Below are 15,584 nucleotides of genomic sequence, written 5' to 3'. Positions count from 1 at the left end.
CGAAGATAGACAGGAAGCTAAAACCAACGAAAACAGTACCAGTTTTATACGTCAATCAACCTCGCAAATGATACATAAAATCAAACAATATGAAATAAAAGAAATTATTCATAAGCTAAGGGAAAGCAAAATTTAATTTTGGTAGAGGACTGGTATTGGAGTGTAGCAAAAGGAAGAGAATAAAAAATACACAATGTTATCAAAAGTATCCGGACACCAGTAAAAACATACGTTTTTGGTATTACGTGCATTGCGCTGCCAGCTACTGCCAGGTCCTCCATACCAGTGACCACAGTAGTCGTTAACCATCGTGAGAGAGCAGAATGGGGCGCTCTGCAGAACTCACAGACTACGAATGTGGTCAGGTGATTGGGGTGTCACTTGTGTCATACGTCAGTACGCGAGATTTCCTCACATCTAAACATCCCTAGGTTCACTGTTACAGATGTGATAGTGAAGTGGAAACGTGGAGGAAGACGTACAGCACAAGAGCGCACAGGCCGACCTCGTCTATGGCTGACAGAGACCGCCAACAGTTGAAGAGGGTCGTAATGTGAAGATCGACTGAAAGTACAACGGCAGGTATGTGAGAGGTGAGTGAAATTTGGATTTCGTGGTCTAGCGGCTGCTCATAAGCCACATACCACGCCGGTAAATACCAAACGACGCCTTGCTTCCTGTAAGGAGCGTAAACACTCGACGATTGAACAATGGAAAAACGCTGTGTGGAGTGAGGAATCACGGTACACAGTGTGGCGATCCGATGGCAGGGTGTGGTATGTCGAATGCGAAGTGAACGTCTTTTGCCAGCGTGTGTCGTGCCAACAGTAAAATTCGGAGTGCCAACAGTAAACTTCTACGCTTGTTAGTTGTAGATAAGCTGGAAAACAGTAACACCAGACAGAGCGGTGGACGAGTATACTCCCATATCCTGTTAAGCTGATTTCTCAGACCCCAGGTTCCATACCTCAAATTGTTCAGTGGAGCATTCTGTATATCCTGTTGAATTTTTGCTCTCCCTTAAGGAAACACCCTGTATGTAATGTAACTGTGTCAGTTCTTTCACACCTCCTTCAGGTGTGGCTGAAATCACCTTTCCACCTGACGATGTTGTTCCTTTCAGAGCAGTGTGCTGAATTCTGTCCGCAGGGAAGGCTTGAGCCTGGTCCCCTGACCGGCGACGTCTTGTTTCCTCAGCAAACGGAGTGCCGGCACTGTCGCAAGTGACTTCCTGAAGTCACTGAACTAGGAGGAATCAAGCTGGCCGCCGATGTCTACAGCGCTGTGAAACTCAAGGAAAGTACGCGATACGCGAGCCTGTAACGTGTTCCATAACTCAACAGCAGCTTGACGTCAGCAATGATGGCCTCTAATTTCCTTCTTGGAAAATGTCATAACTTTTCCTTTTTTTCATTTGCTTCGTTGCTCCACTTGTTCTTATTCTAAAGCTGTTCTTTTGGTTTTTGCCATTCGAATTTTCATTAGAACGGCAATAAGAAATGATCTCTCCTTTACTTCGTGTTATCTCGACGCAAAACAGCACGCTCTGGTGAAGGCGAGGCCCGCGCTATCGCTGGCGACCCTTCTGCTCTTGACCCGCGACGCGTCCAGGGAGCGCCTGAGTGTTTTCCTGGTGGACAGTCACTCATCAGTGCAGCTGGCCAGTGGTTTTCAAGCAAGCTGCGAAACCACAACTAAACGATTCGATTGTCATTCCTCTACGAAAGGAGTTCCACATGTCTGATGATGTGTTTATTACACTGGTATGATTTTCACGTTGTTACATTTAATCACTCTCATTCTATTAAGTCCATTCATTTCAGATAATTTATTTTACTCAAATATGATATATTATATTTGTTTTTTCTCAGTTGGAAATATATATAGGTTTTGGGAAGATCAGCTATTAACATTACCATATCTACAGCCGTTACAGCAAAATTACAAAAAGTCTTAATTGCATCATATATACTGAATGAGCCAAAGATACTGGTACACCTGCCCATTTTCGTGGAGGGCCCCCGCGAGCACGCAGAAGTGCCGCAACTCGACGTGGCATGGACTCGACTATTGTCTGAAGTAGTGCTAGAGGGAACTGACCCCAATGAATCCTGCAGGGCTGTCCATAAATCCGTAAGAGTACAAACGGGTGGAAATTTTTTCTGAACAGCACACGGCATCCCACATATGCTCAGTAATGTTCATGTCTGGGGAGTTTTGTGGCCAGCGAAAGTGTTTAAACTCAGAAGAGCGTTCCTGCAGCCGCTCTGTCGCAATTCTCGATGTGTGGTGGTGTAGCACTGTACTGCTAGAATTACCGAAGTGTGTCGGAATGCACAATGGACGTGAATGGATGCAGGTGATCATACAGGATGCTCACATACGTGTCACCTGTCAGAGTCGTATCTATACGTATCAGGAGTCCCATACCACTCCAACTGCACACGACCTACACCATTATAGAGTCAGCCGAGCGGTTATAGGCGCTACAGTCTGGAACGGCGCGACAGCTATGGTCGCAAGTTCGAATACTGCCTTGGGCATGGATGTGTGTGATGTCCTTAGGATAGTTAGGTTTGAAGTAGTTCTAACTTCTAGAGGACTGATGACCTCAGCAGTTAAGTCCTATAGTGCGCAGAGCCATTTGAATCATTATAGTCTCCACCAGCTTGAACAGACCTCTGCTGACATGCAGGGCTCATGGATTCATGAGGCGGCGTCAAGACGCCAGATGCAGTTTGAAACGAGACTTGTCCGACCAGTCAACGTGTTTCCAGTTATCAACAGTCAATATCAGTGTTGACGGACCCAGGCAAAATATCCTCAGACTACTGGAAGAATGTGAGAGTTCCTATTCCACATAATGCAGGTGCTGACAAGTGAAAATTCTACAGATCCACAAATTTAGTTAGGCACAGTCACCATATGTTCACACGAATTATTTATGGAAGAATGGAAAAAGTGACAAAACCCATGTCAGGGGAGACAAGCATCTGTTCCAAGGAAATACAGGTATACACCAGTATGTAGTTACCTTGCGACTTTCTCTAGAACAGAAATGCAAACATTGTTATAGCGTTTGTAGATTTAGGGAAATTTTTTTACAATGTTGATTGAAATACCTTTTCCAGTTCTCAAAGACACTGAGATGAAATATACACAATGTGACCCAATGTATCCGGACGCCCCCAACAACGTGCGTTTTTCATGTTAGGTGCATTGTGCTGTCACCTACTGCCAGGTACTCAATACCTTCGACCTCAATAGTCATTAGAAATCACGAGAGAGCAGAATGGGGGGCTCCGCGGAACTCACGAACTTCGAATGTGCTCAGGCGATTGCGTGTCACTTGCGTCATACGTCTGTACGCGAGATTTCCACACTCCTAAACATCCCTAGGTCTACTGTTTCCGATGTGATACTGAAGTGGAAACGCGAAGGGACAAGTACAGCACAAAAGCCTACAGGCCGACCTCGTCTGTTGACTGACAGAGACTGACGACAGTTGAAGACAGTCGTAATGTGTAATAGGCACACATCTATACAGACCATCACACAGGGATTGAAAACTGCATCAGGATCCACTACAAGTACTATGACAATTAGCTGGGAGGTGAGAAAACTTGCATTTCAGGGTCGAGCGGCTGCTCATAACACACACATCACGACGGTAAATGCCAAACGACTCCTCGCTTGGTGTAATAAGCGTAAACATTGAATAGTGGAGAAACGTTGTGTGGAGTGACGAATCACGGAACACAATGTGGCGATCCGATGGCAGGGTGTGGGAATGGCGAATGCTCAGCGAACGACATCTGCCAGCACGTGTAGTGCGGTGGTGTTACGGTGTGGTCGTGTTTTTCATGGAGGGGGACTTGCACCCCTTGTTGTTTTGCGTGGCACTATCAAAGCACAGGACTACACGTTTTAAGGACCTTCTTGCTTCCCACTGTTGAAGACCAATTCGGGGATGGTGATTGCATCGTTCAACACGATCGAGTACCCGTTCATAATGGACGGCCTGTGACGGAGTGGTTACACGACAATAACCGGGATTAAATGTCTTGCACAGAGTCCTGACCTGAATCGTATAGAACTCCGTCGAGATGTTTTGGAACGCTGACTTCGTACCAGGCCTCAGCGACCGACATCGACCCCTCTTCTCGGTGCAGCACTCTGTGAAGGATGAACTGCTGTTCCCCAAGAAACCTTCCAGTACCTGATTGAAGGTTTGCCCGCGAGAGTGTAAGCTGTCATCAAGGCTAGGGGTGGGCCAACACCACAATGAATTTCAGCATTACCGATGGAGGGTACCACGAACTTGTACGTCGTTTTCAGCCACTGTGTCTGGATAGTTTTGATCAGATACTGCACGCAGTGTAAGGTTATTCACATTGAGTACAGAAACAAGAAGGCGGTTATAAGTGTCGAGAATGGAGAGAGACAGGATTGTAAACAACCGCCGCTTCTATTGAGTATGTACGTCGAGCAAGATTTGAAGATAAATTAGGAGATATTTTGGAAGGTAATTAAAGATCAGGATGAAAAAATAAAAACTTTAAACTATGTTTACGACATCCTAATGTTATCAGGGTTGCGAAAGACTTGGAAGAGCACTTGGACTAAATGGATAGCGACTTCATAATATATTATAAGGTGAACATCGAGATTAGTAAACAATGACAATTAAGTGTGACAGAATTACATGAGGCAGTGCCATGGTAATTAGATTAGGAAATGAGACACTAGAAGTAGTGGATGATGTTTACTATTTGGATAGCAAAATAACTGATGAAGACTGTAGTTCAGGGGAATAGAGTGTAGACTGACAATAGCAAGAAAAGTAATACTGAAAAAGAGGTGTTTGTAAAGGTGTAATATCAGTTTAAGTGTTAGGGAGTATGACATGTAGGTATTTGTTTGGCAGTAAATCGTGGATGATTAGCAGATCAGCCAAGAAGTGAATATAAACTTGTACATCACGGTTCTATTAAAAAAAAATGTTGAATATATGATGGACTGAATAACAAATGATGAAGACAGTAGAGACAGATGAAAATTTGTACCAAGGCAGGGATTTGAGATGAGGTTCCCTCGCACTATGGAAAAGCAGTAACCACTACGCCAGTCTGGCACAATGGCTTTGCACAACTGCACAGACTATCCTAGAGCACCTGCCTCCCCACACCAAATCCATATTCACACCTCAGGCCGCTTGGTAGGAACGAGAATTTGAGTTGAACAGGGAGGCATGCAGTGATAGTGCACACTGTTCTGCAAACACACTATAGCAGGGTGGCGTGCGAACCAGCACATCTGCCTAGAGTGCACGACACACAGGTTCAAATCCTGGTCTTGGTACGAATTTTCATTCATCGCTCATATATATGTATCACAGGTGTTTCAGACTTGAAGAGATCTCTGGAACCATATACTTTCATTTGATTAAGTGAGGGAGTACTTAACTGACTTGGGGGAAAGGAAATTTATTACGCAACTTGACTAAAGGAAGAAACTGGTTGATAGGAAACGTCTTGACGCAATAATGAATTGTCAATTTCATTGTGGAAAGATACGTGGACAATGAGGGTAAGAGTTGTGGGAGGAGAACGACGCTTGAATAAAGTAATTACGTTCAAATGGCTATAGATTGCTGTAGTTATACAGAAATTAAAAGACTGACGACCTTATCAGAAACAATCAAGGGAAGTTGTATAATGAGGTAGGACTATAACTTGAATAAAGGTGGCTGATCTGAGTGTATACCAAAGCGGACTGCCCAACATGTCTTAACGCTCACCTCCACGTAATGCGACGTGGGGACAGTGATCGTAAAAAGCGAGACGAGTGTCACACCCCGTTAATGACAGCAGGCATCAAACCTATTATTGATTGCTGCTGTCACTGTATGTATGGCCATTTCGACAAGTTTGCGAGTGAACTTTGCTGAGAGAACAGTATACACTGGACATTTAGCGTTGGTAGCCAGCAGCACACGAGACTGCTGGTCTTCAGCTGTGCCAGACAGCACGGGAACTGGGCGGTAGCGGGCTGGAGGTGTGCCGTTTGGCCCGACGTATCACAGGTCTGCTCCCTCGTCAAGTGACGCGAGGCCCTGAGAGCACCGAAGAAGCAACGAGGCGTTCTGCCCGGTACGTGTGGAGGCTGTAGTTCACGCTGGAAGCGGCTGAGTCACCTTTCGCGGTGTTTCGTGTACTGTTACTCAGGCCCACTCATTCAGGTTACTGTGAACGTGGACCACCGTGTGTACTTTGGTAGATTCTCGGTGTCCAGTTGTTGCCGTTACTGAGCCGTGATTTGCTGCCTGCGATGCTCTTGGCAGGGTAGTTTCTCTGTCGAAGTTACGCTCTTTGCGGCGTCCAGGTTGGCCAACACCCTCTAATTAGGACGGCCGCGGCTCGCGAGAAGAGGCGGCAGTGAGAGGGGGAAGGAGGCAGCGCGCTCCGTGTACTGCGGGGACGCACCGTGCTGACACTCGGGCGCCTGGGTCTGGCGGAAGCAGTCACCGGCCAACACGGGCTCTGTTGAAAGGGCCGGGTCTGTCTGGAATCCCGAGCAGAGCGCCGGAGCTTACCCTGGCGTGCAAGTTAACGGCGAGCTCCTGGACTAACTGTAAATGGTGAGCCATTTGTTGTAGAACTTTTGGATGTCATTGCTCCGTGTAGCCTCTTTGATTTCCGCTAGTCATTCCTTCAACCACCTGGATGTGGGATACTTGGTATTGCAAGTCCGTCTAACTGCACTGTGCACTGGTTCTGTTGCTTTACAAGTGTGGCCGATATTCGGCGATTAATTTTATTACTATTATTGTTAATACGTTATGTCGTCAATTTTATGACTCAAAGCTTATTCTCTGTATAAAATTCGAGCCGCCAATTTAAATTGGAATTGCCAACTTTATTGTCGTTGGCAACTGTAATAGTAACAACTTTGCATCTTCAAATGGCGCTTTGCTTTTTAACGATGTGTGCGGAATGTCTGATCATTATCACCTTGAACTAGTTGTGGTTTATAAATTTATCAAGTGAAATTTGACGTCATTGGAGACTGTGTAATGAACTATTGCTTTAACAGTAACTGGGACTGGCACACTATAACGTTTAACATCTCGTCCAGCGTTTGGCGCTACCCAGTACTTGGCTGTTGCTTTTAGGATTTTAGTGAACTGTGTATTAATACTGGGTTTGTGTGATCTAGAAGCCGTTATTGATTTGTGCAGGCCCTCCTGCCTGTTGGTGTCACTTTAGCTCTCGAGCACGGAATTCAGACGCGCGGCCGATGTGAACGCCAAACGTCGAGAGGGTGCTGATTACTGTATAAATCTTTCAGGCTACCGTGACATCATATTGGCGAATGTTTTCCATAATAGTTAATTCGCGTGTTTATGAGACCTTGCCATTTGAGTATTTGTTTTGAAAGCGAATAGCTTTTACAAATTGTAATTTTTCATATTCACAAGTGATTAGTGAGCTCAGATCTGTAGTTATGATACGGTTACGTTTGTGTAAAGTAATTTTTTATTAATTTAAAGTTGTGGCCATGAGGCTGTTTCTCTTTAAAATTATGTTCTGAATTATTCTCATTGCTTTTATTCAATTGAATAACCGGTGTAGATCATCCCAATTTGCAAATGCTAATTAAGCATTGTGTTGTTAACAGTGCTCTGTTTTAATTAACGTCGTGAGAATAAATTTTTGTGTCCACAAATGAGGCCAACATTCCACTCCAGAAGCCCATGTGCCCTGCTTACTGTTCTACCACCTTACCACTCACTTCTGCACTTCCTGATGAGCATGTTGTAGACAATCCCATTTCGATAGATTACAACAGCCACATTCACAGGACTGAATGGATACGTTCCCCTCTTGACAAACGCTCAGGAACCCGATCACATCTTAATAGCCCCACTAAATCTATCGATCTTAGTCCCATAGAAATGCGAGTCTGCGAGTTCCTGGAACAGCGTGTGATCGCAGCTCACCCCCGACTAGTAGCTCTACAGATGTAGTCATCATTTGGTGCATATCATACGAAATCCGTGTATTTCCTTCGTAGCCGAATGGAGGCCACTGTCAAGGGTACACGCAGTGTTGGCGGTATTTGCATCCTCATGGCGTGCTTGTCAGCGGATGGACTGGAACAGGCTCTGATGTGAGCACCCCGCGGTGAGCAGGTACCTGGCTACCGTGGAGTCGTACTGGAAGACGCCGCAAGGTCAGAATGAGCAGCAGGGCGGTTGCCGTAATTATCACGTGCCCTTGAGGTCACTGCTGCGAGGCGTTGCGCAAGAATACTTCCAACGTCGGACGCCGAGAAAGTTTGACCAGGAAGCGCTGGAGGAGGGGGCGTTCTGGAGCAGAAGGTAGACTGCGGACAGAGTAGTCCGGCAGTGGCCAAGATAAGGATAAAAGGCGGTCTTCGCGACAGCCCACTACAGTGGCTGCAGCGGCACAGAACAGAACTCACACATCTGGTAAGTCTCTATGTGTTTCTTCCAGCGCTGTGCGACGTGCTGTGCGTATCGCTTTCCTCAACTTGACGGTCTCCTGTTCTCAATGTTATCCTCCTTAATATCGGTATCTGTGAAAACGAGACTAGCTAGAGGTGGTACCGAGTTTTAACACAACTTTCTCAAATGTTTCTACGACCTCTAGCGCAACAACTCTTGATATGCATTCCGGTATCGATTCCCGTCATCTACACATTTCAGCAGCTACTGATTCCTACGGCACAGTCGACGTAATGGCGCCACTGGCCACACTAACTATTGTTACATGTTGTGTGCACTAGAAACAGGTTCCCGAGCGCATGCTACTTTCGATGCAAACTTGTCAGATCCGACAACTGAAGGAGTACAGATCTGCTGGAATACTGCCGTACAGTCCTCATACAGGGTGATGCACGAAGATATGCAGATGTTTAGTTACAGAGTTATGGCTAGTAAAAATTTTGCCTGAAATTTAGCAACTTCGCTAATATGAAGATATCGCAAAACTGGATGAGATTAAAGTAAAGCACGATTCCCATTTATTTTGTTGTTATTGGTCTGATGTCCGCCCCAGTAGCTGAGTGGTCAGCGTGACGGATTACCGTCCTCTGGGCCCGGGTTCGATTCCCGGCTGGGTCGGAGATTTTCTCCGCTCAGGGACTGGGTGTTGTGTTGTGTTCATCATCATTTCATCCCCATCCGGCGTGCAGGTCGCCCAATGCGGCGCCGAATGTAATAAGACCTGCGCCAAGGCGGCCGGACCTGCCCCGCGAGGGGCCTCCCGGCCAATGACGCCAAACGCTCATCATCATCATCATCATTGGTCTGATGAATCTAATAAAACGTGTCCCAGGCGTGTATCTACAATAGTTTTCCGGAATATCAAGAGAAGCAAAGGCGTAATTTCGTGAAATTTTAAATTTATTAACTACTTGGCCTAATTTGTTTTTTAAATTCCAGACAATTGCAGAAAGTTTTCAACAGAAGTTGTAGAGAATTTAATTTTGGAAAAATTGTGGTAAAAGCGTTAACTGCATGAATGTGTCACATAATCTGCTTTTATTTATACCACGGCACACGTGAATTCGTGTTAAACCGAAAAAAAAACGAAGCTCACTGTTAAGAAACTTGTACAAAGTACATAAAATTTCGCAATACAATCACAATAAATGTTCAAAAACCTCTCCACCGAGTTCAGTGCATTTAGCTGCACGTGTATGAACAGATTTTGTTGCTCCTTTCAGTTTCACAGACTTGTTCATAATTTCGTCTATTGCATTCATAACGCAACCAAGTAGCGCCTCACGATTATTGACATTGTCATCATAATCTATGCCTTTCACCCATCCCCATAAACGGAAATCCATAGGTGTTAAATCGGGCAATCTGGGTGGCCACCGACGTGTAGCACCACGACCAACCCATTCCTGGGGAAAATGTTCATTTAAATGTGCAGTATCTGCGCTGGTGAAATGTGGAGGCGCGCCGTCATATTGAAAATACATTTGCAGTCGCGTAGCAAGCGGAATATCTTCGGGCATGTGGGGCATTTCTTCTTGAAGGAATTGTAAATACGACATGCCAGTTAGACGTCCTGGGAAAATGAATGGTCCAATAAAGTGAGTGTTGATTATACCAGACAACATATCTATGCTAAATCGCTGCTGGAAATTGCGCTGCACTGTTGCTTGTGGGTTTCCTTCAGACCATACGTACTCGTTAAAAAAATTGTTTATACTATCTCGAGTAAACAGTGCCTCATCAATAAATAAAACGTATTTGTGTAACTTTCGATTAGTTTTTAACCAGTTGCAAAACTCCAAGCGAAGGGCAGGATCTCCCAGGTGTAAATGATGCACTTTTCGTTTATGGTAGAGACACACATTATTGTACTTCAGTGTACATCATACCTTACATCGTGAAATGCCTAATAGTTGAGAGATACGCCGTGTACCGTACACAGGCTACCTTGAACAGCATCCATAATATCTTCATCATCGTCTTCACGTGTCGAGCTCTCGTACTGATTATGAACGCTAGGTAGAGAACCTGTCTCCTGTAACATTCGAAATACTCCACTAATGATTCGTCCATTCGGAATCCTCCGAGATGGATAACGTCCGCGATATTCGTTACTGTCAGCCGTAGCATTGCCATCACATTTTCCATAAATAAACACTATATCGGCGTATTCATACGTCGTAAATTTCAAAGGCATCCCTATTTCAGAAATAATCTACAAACCACAACAGTTACTATATGGTTTTACTTAAATACACTGTTCTTATTGTGTTCTTTGATTGAACAGTACAGAAAACTAACTCTTTAATGGTAACCAACAATGACATAAACGTTTCTACATTCTTAATGAAAAGTAAACAAATTTACTTGTATAACAACCTTGCCTTCTCTGGACGTTCTACTGCAGATAGACGTCTGGGTCATGTTTTATTAGATTCAACAGACCAGTAACAAAAAGATAAATAGTAATCGTGCTTTAATTTAACGTCGTACAGTTTTGCGAGCGTGATGCTTGGCTTATGAGCAGCCCCTCGACCACGAGACCCAAGTTTTCTCACCGCCCACCTAAGTCATAGTACTTGCCGTGGATCCTATTGCAGTTTGGAATTCCTGTATGATGGTCTGGGCAGATGTCTGTTTATAACACATTACGACCCTCTTCAACAGTAGGCGCTCTCTGTCACTCAACAGACGAGATCGGCCTGTACGTTTTTGTGCTGTATCACATTGGAAATAGTGGACCTAGTGATATTTAGGATTGTGGAAATCTCGCGTGCAGACGTATGACACAAGTGACACCAAATGACCTGGCCACATTCGAAGTCTGTGAGTTTCGCAGAGCGCCCCATTCTGCTGTCTCACGGTGACGAATGACTGCAGATGTCGGTCATATGGAGTTACTGGCAGTAGGTAGCAAACAATGCACCTATTATGAAAAACTTATGTTTATGGGGGTGTCGGGATGCTTTTGTTGTGGGGGTGTCCGGATGCTTTTGTTCTCGTAGTGTTTGCCTATGACCTCCCATTAAACCCCTGGACCCATTTCACCGAAATAAACAAACAAACTACATGACTGTATGAGCATCATCACTGCTTGTCTTGTAGCCTTCCAGGTCGATAGGAGTGGGAATATGGACCATATCGTATTTTGACAGCTCATGCCATATCAGCTGCTCCGTATAATAGGCATGTTGTGAGGTGGCTGGTCTTAGGAACCTGCTTTGCTGTGATGCCTACTAATCGACTGTAAAAAATGGTTTTACAGTGGGTAGGCTGTACTGAACAGCAGTGTGTTGGGATCAAGTAGAACTGACCTGGTTTATCGATTTTCTTTGCATTACATCAGGGGCACTGATTGGTTTCAAGTCCCTGATGTGTAAGCTGCAATCCACAATATGTTTGTTGTGGGAATATTATCAGCCTGCTTTATCGACATGTTTAGTAATGGCTACATATGTGGGTGGGCATGGCTGGGGAATTTCTAAATGGATAGAGGAGGGGATGGACTGAGGGAGGGACCAGGAAATGATGGACTGGGTAAGTGGAGGCAGGGGGAGATGATAGGAGGCGGTGGACCGAGAGAGAAGGAGCAGGAGAAGACATAAAGAGAGATGGGAGTGGGAAAGGGTGAACACTGAGTGGCTGGGAGTAGAAGATGAATGAGGAGAGGCGGCTGGGGTAGATGAGTGGAGGATAGGAGGAGGTGGGTAGGAGAGATGGGCAGGAGGAGAGGAAAAAATGTAGGGAAGAAGAGATGGTTCAAAATAGCTCTAAGCAGTATGGGACTTAATATCTGAGGTTATCAGTCCTATAGACTTAGCACTACTTAAACCTAACTAACCTAAGAACATCATACACATCAACGCCCAAGGCATGATTCGAACCTGCGACTGTATCAGCTGCATGGTTCCAGACTGAAGCGCCTAGAACCGCTCGGCCACAATGGCCAGGGAAGAAGAGATGGGTTTGGAGAAGAGGAGGACAGAAAGGTAGAGAGGTGTAGGAGATAATGGAAAGAGAAACGGTGGCAGGAGGAGATGGATAAGAGAAAGAGGCCAGGAGGAAGTGGATAGGGAAGGATGGGAGATGCAAAGGGAGAGGGTGCAATAGGAAATGGATACATAGAGGGGGCAGATTTAGATGGAATAACATATTGGAGGCAGGAAGAGATGGAGAGGGAGAGTGATGGAAAGGCTATGGACAAAGTGGGGAGGAGGATGTGGGCAGTGAGAAAAGGGAAAGGAGAAAATGGAGAGAGGGGGTGGAGAAGATGGACAGAGTGAGAGGGAGGAGGAGGAGATGTAGAGAGAGAAAATAGAGATCAGAGGTACAGGGAGAATGAGATGAACTGAGACAGGGGTTGCAGGAGCCAGATGGATAGTGTAGGTGAGTAGTTGTAAGATGGAAAATGATGAGGGCATAGGACTGGACAGACAGACAGAGGGGTGAGGAGGAGATGGATGAAGACAGTGTGCAGGCAGAGATGTATGCAATATATGTGCCATACAGGTTTGCAAGTGAAATTGTGGGAACAGTGACATACAACTGGTACTCTAAACTGTACACCCATATCACGGACATTATAGTCAGTAAGATTTTGGAATATACAGGCTGATCCAACTTTATAAAGTACCTTGAATCATCGGCACATGGATAACACTGACTCAGGAAATATCTTTCTTATGGAACCCTACTGGCTTTTTGTCCACACAAAGTAATTACTGTTATCGACAGAGGACCTGTAGTTGATTCCATAATTCTAGCCCTACAGATAGCTTCTGACACCGTTCCTCACAACCAGCTTCTAATAAAATTACGTACCTGTGGAGTATCATCTGTGACTGGATTCGTGAGTTTACGCTATCAAGCTCTCATTATTCATCTCTTGGTGCTCCATCTCTCTTTCCATCCCTCTTTATCCCCATCCATCCCCATCTGCTCCTTTCTCTAGCATTCCCTTCTCTATGTATTTCAACCTCCCCAGACATGTAGCCACTATTAAACGTGATGACAAAACAAGCTGATAATACTCCCACAACACACCTATAATACTGTGTGGCCTACATGTCAAGGGCTTGAAACCATTTTCTTCTCTTGATTTATATGTTGTGGTGCTCTGTATGGCGACTGCAGGGTGAACCATCTCAAACTTGCACAGCAAATATTATGGAAATGGGATGTGATATTGACGTGCAGTTTTCACAGAATGAATTGGAAGCCAGAGTCTCGTACTGTTAGTCAATACACAGATTGTAATAATACTTAGAAACTGTATTTTATGTACCTGCAATTTTTCAAATGAAACAAATCTTATTGCCAGTAACAAACTAAAAATGGGGTAAACTAGAATTTCAGTGCTGTTTGCTGCAGAAGTCTAGTGCGAGCCAGTTATGGGATATCACATTGTGAAAAGTTTCCACATTGACACTTCTTTGTGCCATTCAACCTGCATAGTTGTTAGATCGATGTTGTTACGTTGGTTTACAGTGTGCTTGTGTGTTCCTTGAGTGCACTGCTATGAGTTACTAAGTGACAGTCTAAGCAGTATCTCATGTGTGTACAATGGGATTTATCGGTGCAGAAAAAGCTGACATGTGCATGGTGTATGGAGAGTGTAGGAAGAATGCAGTTCATGCGGCAGAGCCCAATCTCGGCCATCTTCTCAATCAGTTGTGTGAAAATGATAGTGTAACAACTATGCAACGCAACAGAATGAAACAAGTGAAGACAGATGGGGGGAAATTAATTTTCTTGCTGTTGTTGCAGTTGATCAACACAGTACCTCCTGTGCAATCGATTGTGGAAGTGGCATGAGTCAGGCAAGTGCCCTACACATTCTTCGTCAGCGTAAATTCCATCCCCATCCTCAGTCAAGAGCTTCATGGAAACAATTATAAGAATCGTGTTAACTTCTGTACATAAGCATTACGACTAGTACTCCAGATGTTTCATGTGTCTTCTTTCGTGGTGAAGCCAGGTAAACGGTGAAAACGTGCACTATTGGTATGTTGACAATCCCCATTGGCTTCCTTGGGTGGAACATCAGTGCCCACGGAGTGTAAACATTTGCTGTGGGATAGTAAACCATCAAATCATAGGCATGAGTTTCATAGATAGAACAATGAATGCGCACAACTATCACAGCCTCATAACAAACCATCTCCCACAGGTACTAGAAGGCTTTCCTCTGCGCACAAGGAGGAACCTGTGTTACCAATATGACCGACGTGCACTACATAGTGCGTGGATTATTACAGCGTGTCTTCACAAATTGTTTCCAAAACGTTGGATTGGATGGCGAAGACCAGTACGTTAGCTGCCCCTTTTTGCAGATTTGATGCCTGTTGATTTTTTCTGTGGGGAAAGTTGAATGACGCTGTCTGCAAGGACATACCGACTGCACTTGATGATACGCAACGAGTCATAACTGCAGCCTGCTCGGAGATGTTCGACGAAATGCTAGCGTGTGTGCAGCAGTCGCTCCATATCAGATAGGAAACGTGTGCTGCCGCTGCTGGTGGTCATTTTGAACACAACCTGTGATGGTCAGTTACCTCGTTACGGCCCAGAATGCACATAACTAGTGCATGCATTTACGTTGTGCTTTAGTGTATACTACCGCAGGTATTGTACAAGTGACAGTGTGGCAACTTTACAAAGTATTTATATTGTAAGCAGCTTGCACTAGAATCCTGCAACAAACCAACCAACATTATAATTTACGCTATTTTTAGTTTCTTAATGACAGTAAGCATTGTTCCATTCAATAAGTGTACCTTTGCACAAAAAATACACTTTACAAATATTATTACAAACTGTTTATTGGCCAACAATACGGAGCCCTGACTACCTGCACGTGCTGTGATAACTGCGCATCAATAGCACATTCCATATCCGCAATATTTTCAGTGCAAATTTTATGTTAGTCACCCTTCATGTATACTTTACATTTTCTGTTACGCATATAGCTGCATCCAAGCTGCTGTCCTGGAAACTAGCATGAGTTCTTGCAGTTCCTATGTGACCAACCAGTACATCCGAACATTATGAAGCA

At 44.7% G+C, this 15,584-nt stretch overlaps 1 protein-coding gene across 2 annotated transcripts in view; it reads left to right on the top strand.

Annotated features, from left to right (window-relative positions):
• Positions 1-6,476: 6,476 nt before the first annotated feature.
• LOC124720329 (ankyrin-3-like) overlaps positions 6,477-15,584 on the top strand; it is a 52,919-nt gene continuing 43,811 nt past the window's right edge. The window contains exon 1 of one of the 2 annotated variants that reach the window (XM_047245640.1): positions 6,477-6,640. The gene's annotated coding sequence lies outside the window, so the exon portion shown is untranslated. Of the gene's footprint in view, positions 6,641-8,452; positions 8,495-15,584 lie in introns of those variants that run through there. The other variant, XM_047245641.1, reaches the window with a different exon arrangement.

Source organism: Schistocerca piceifrons, chromosome 11, assembly GCF_021461385.2.
Source record: "Schistocerca piceifrons isolate TAMUIC-IGC-003096 chromosome 11, iqSchPice1.1, whole genome shotgun sequence".
Lineage (NCBI taxonomy): Eukaryota > Metazoa > Arthropoda > Insecta > Orthoptera > Acrididae > Schistocerca > Schistocerca piceifrons.
This window is presented reverse-complemented; position numbering and strand designations above follow the sequence as displayed.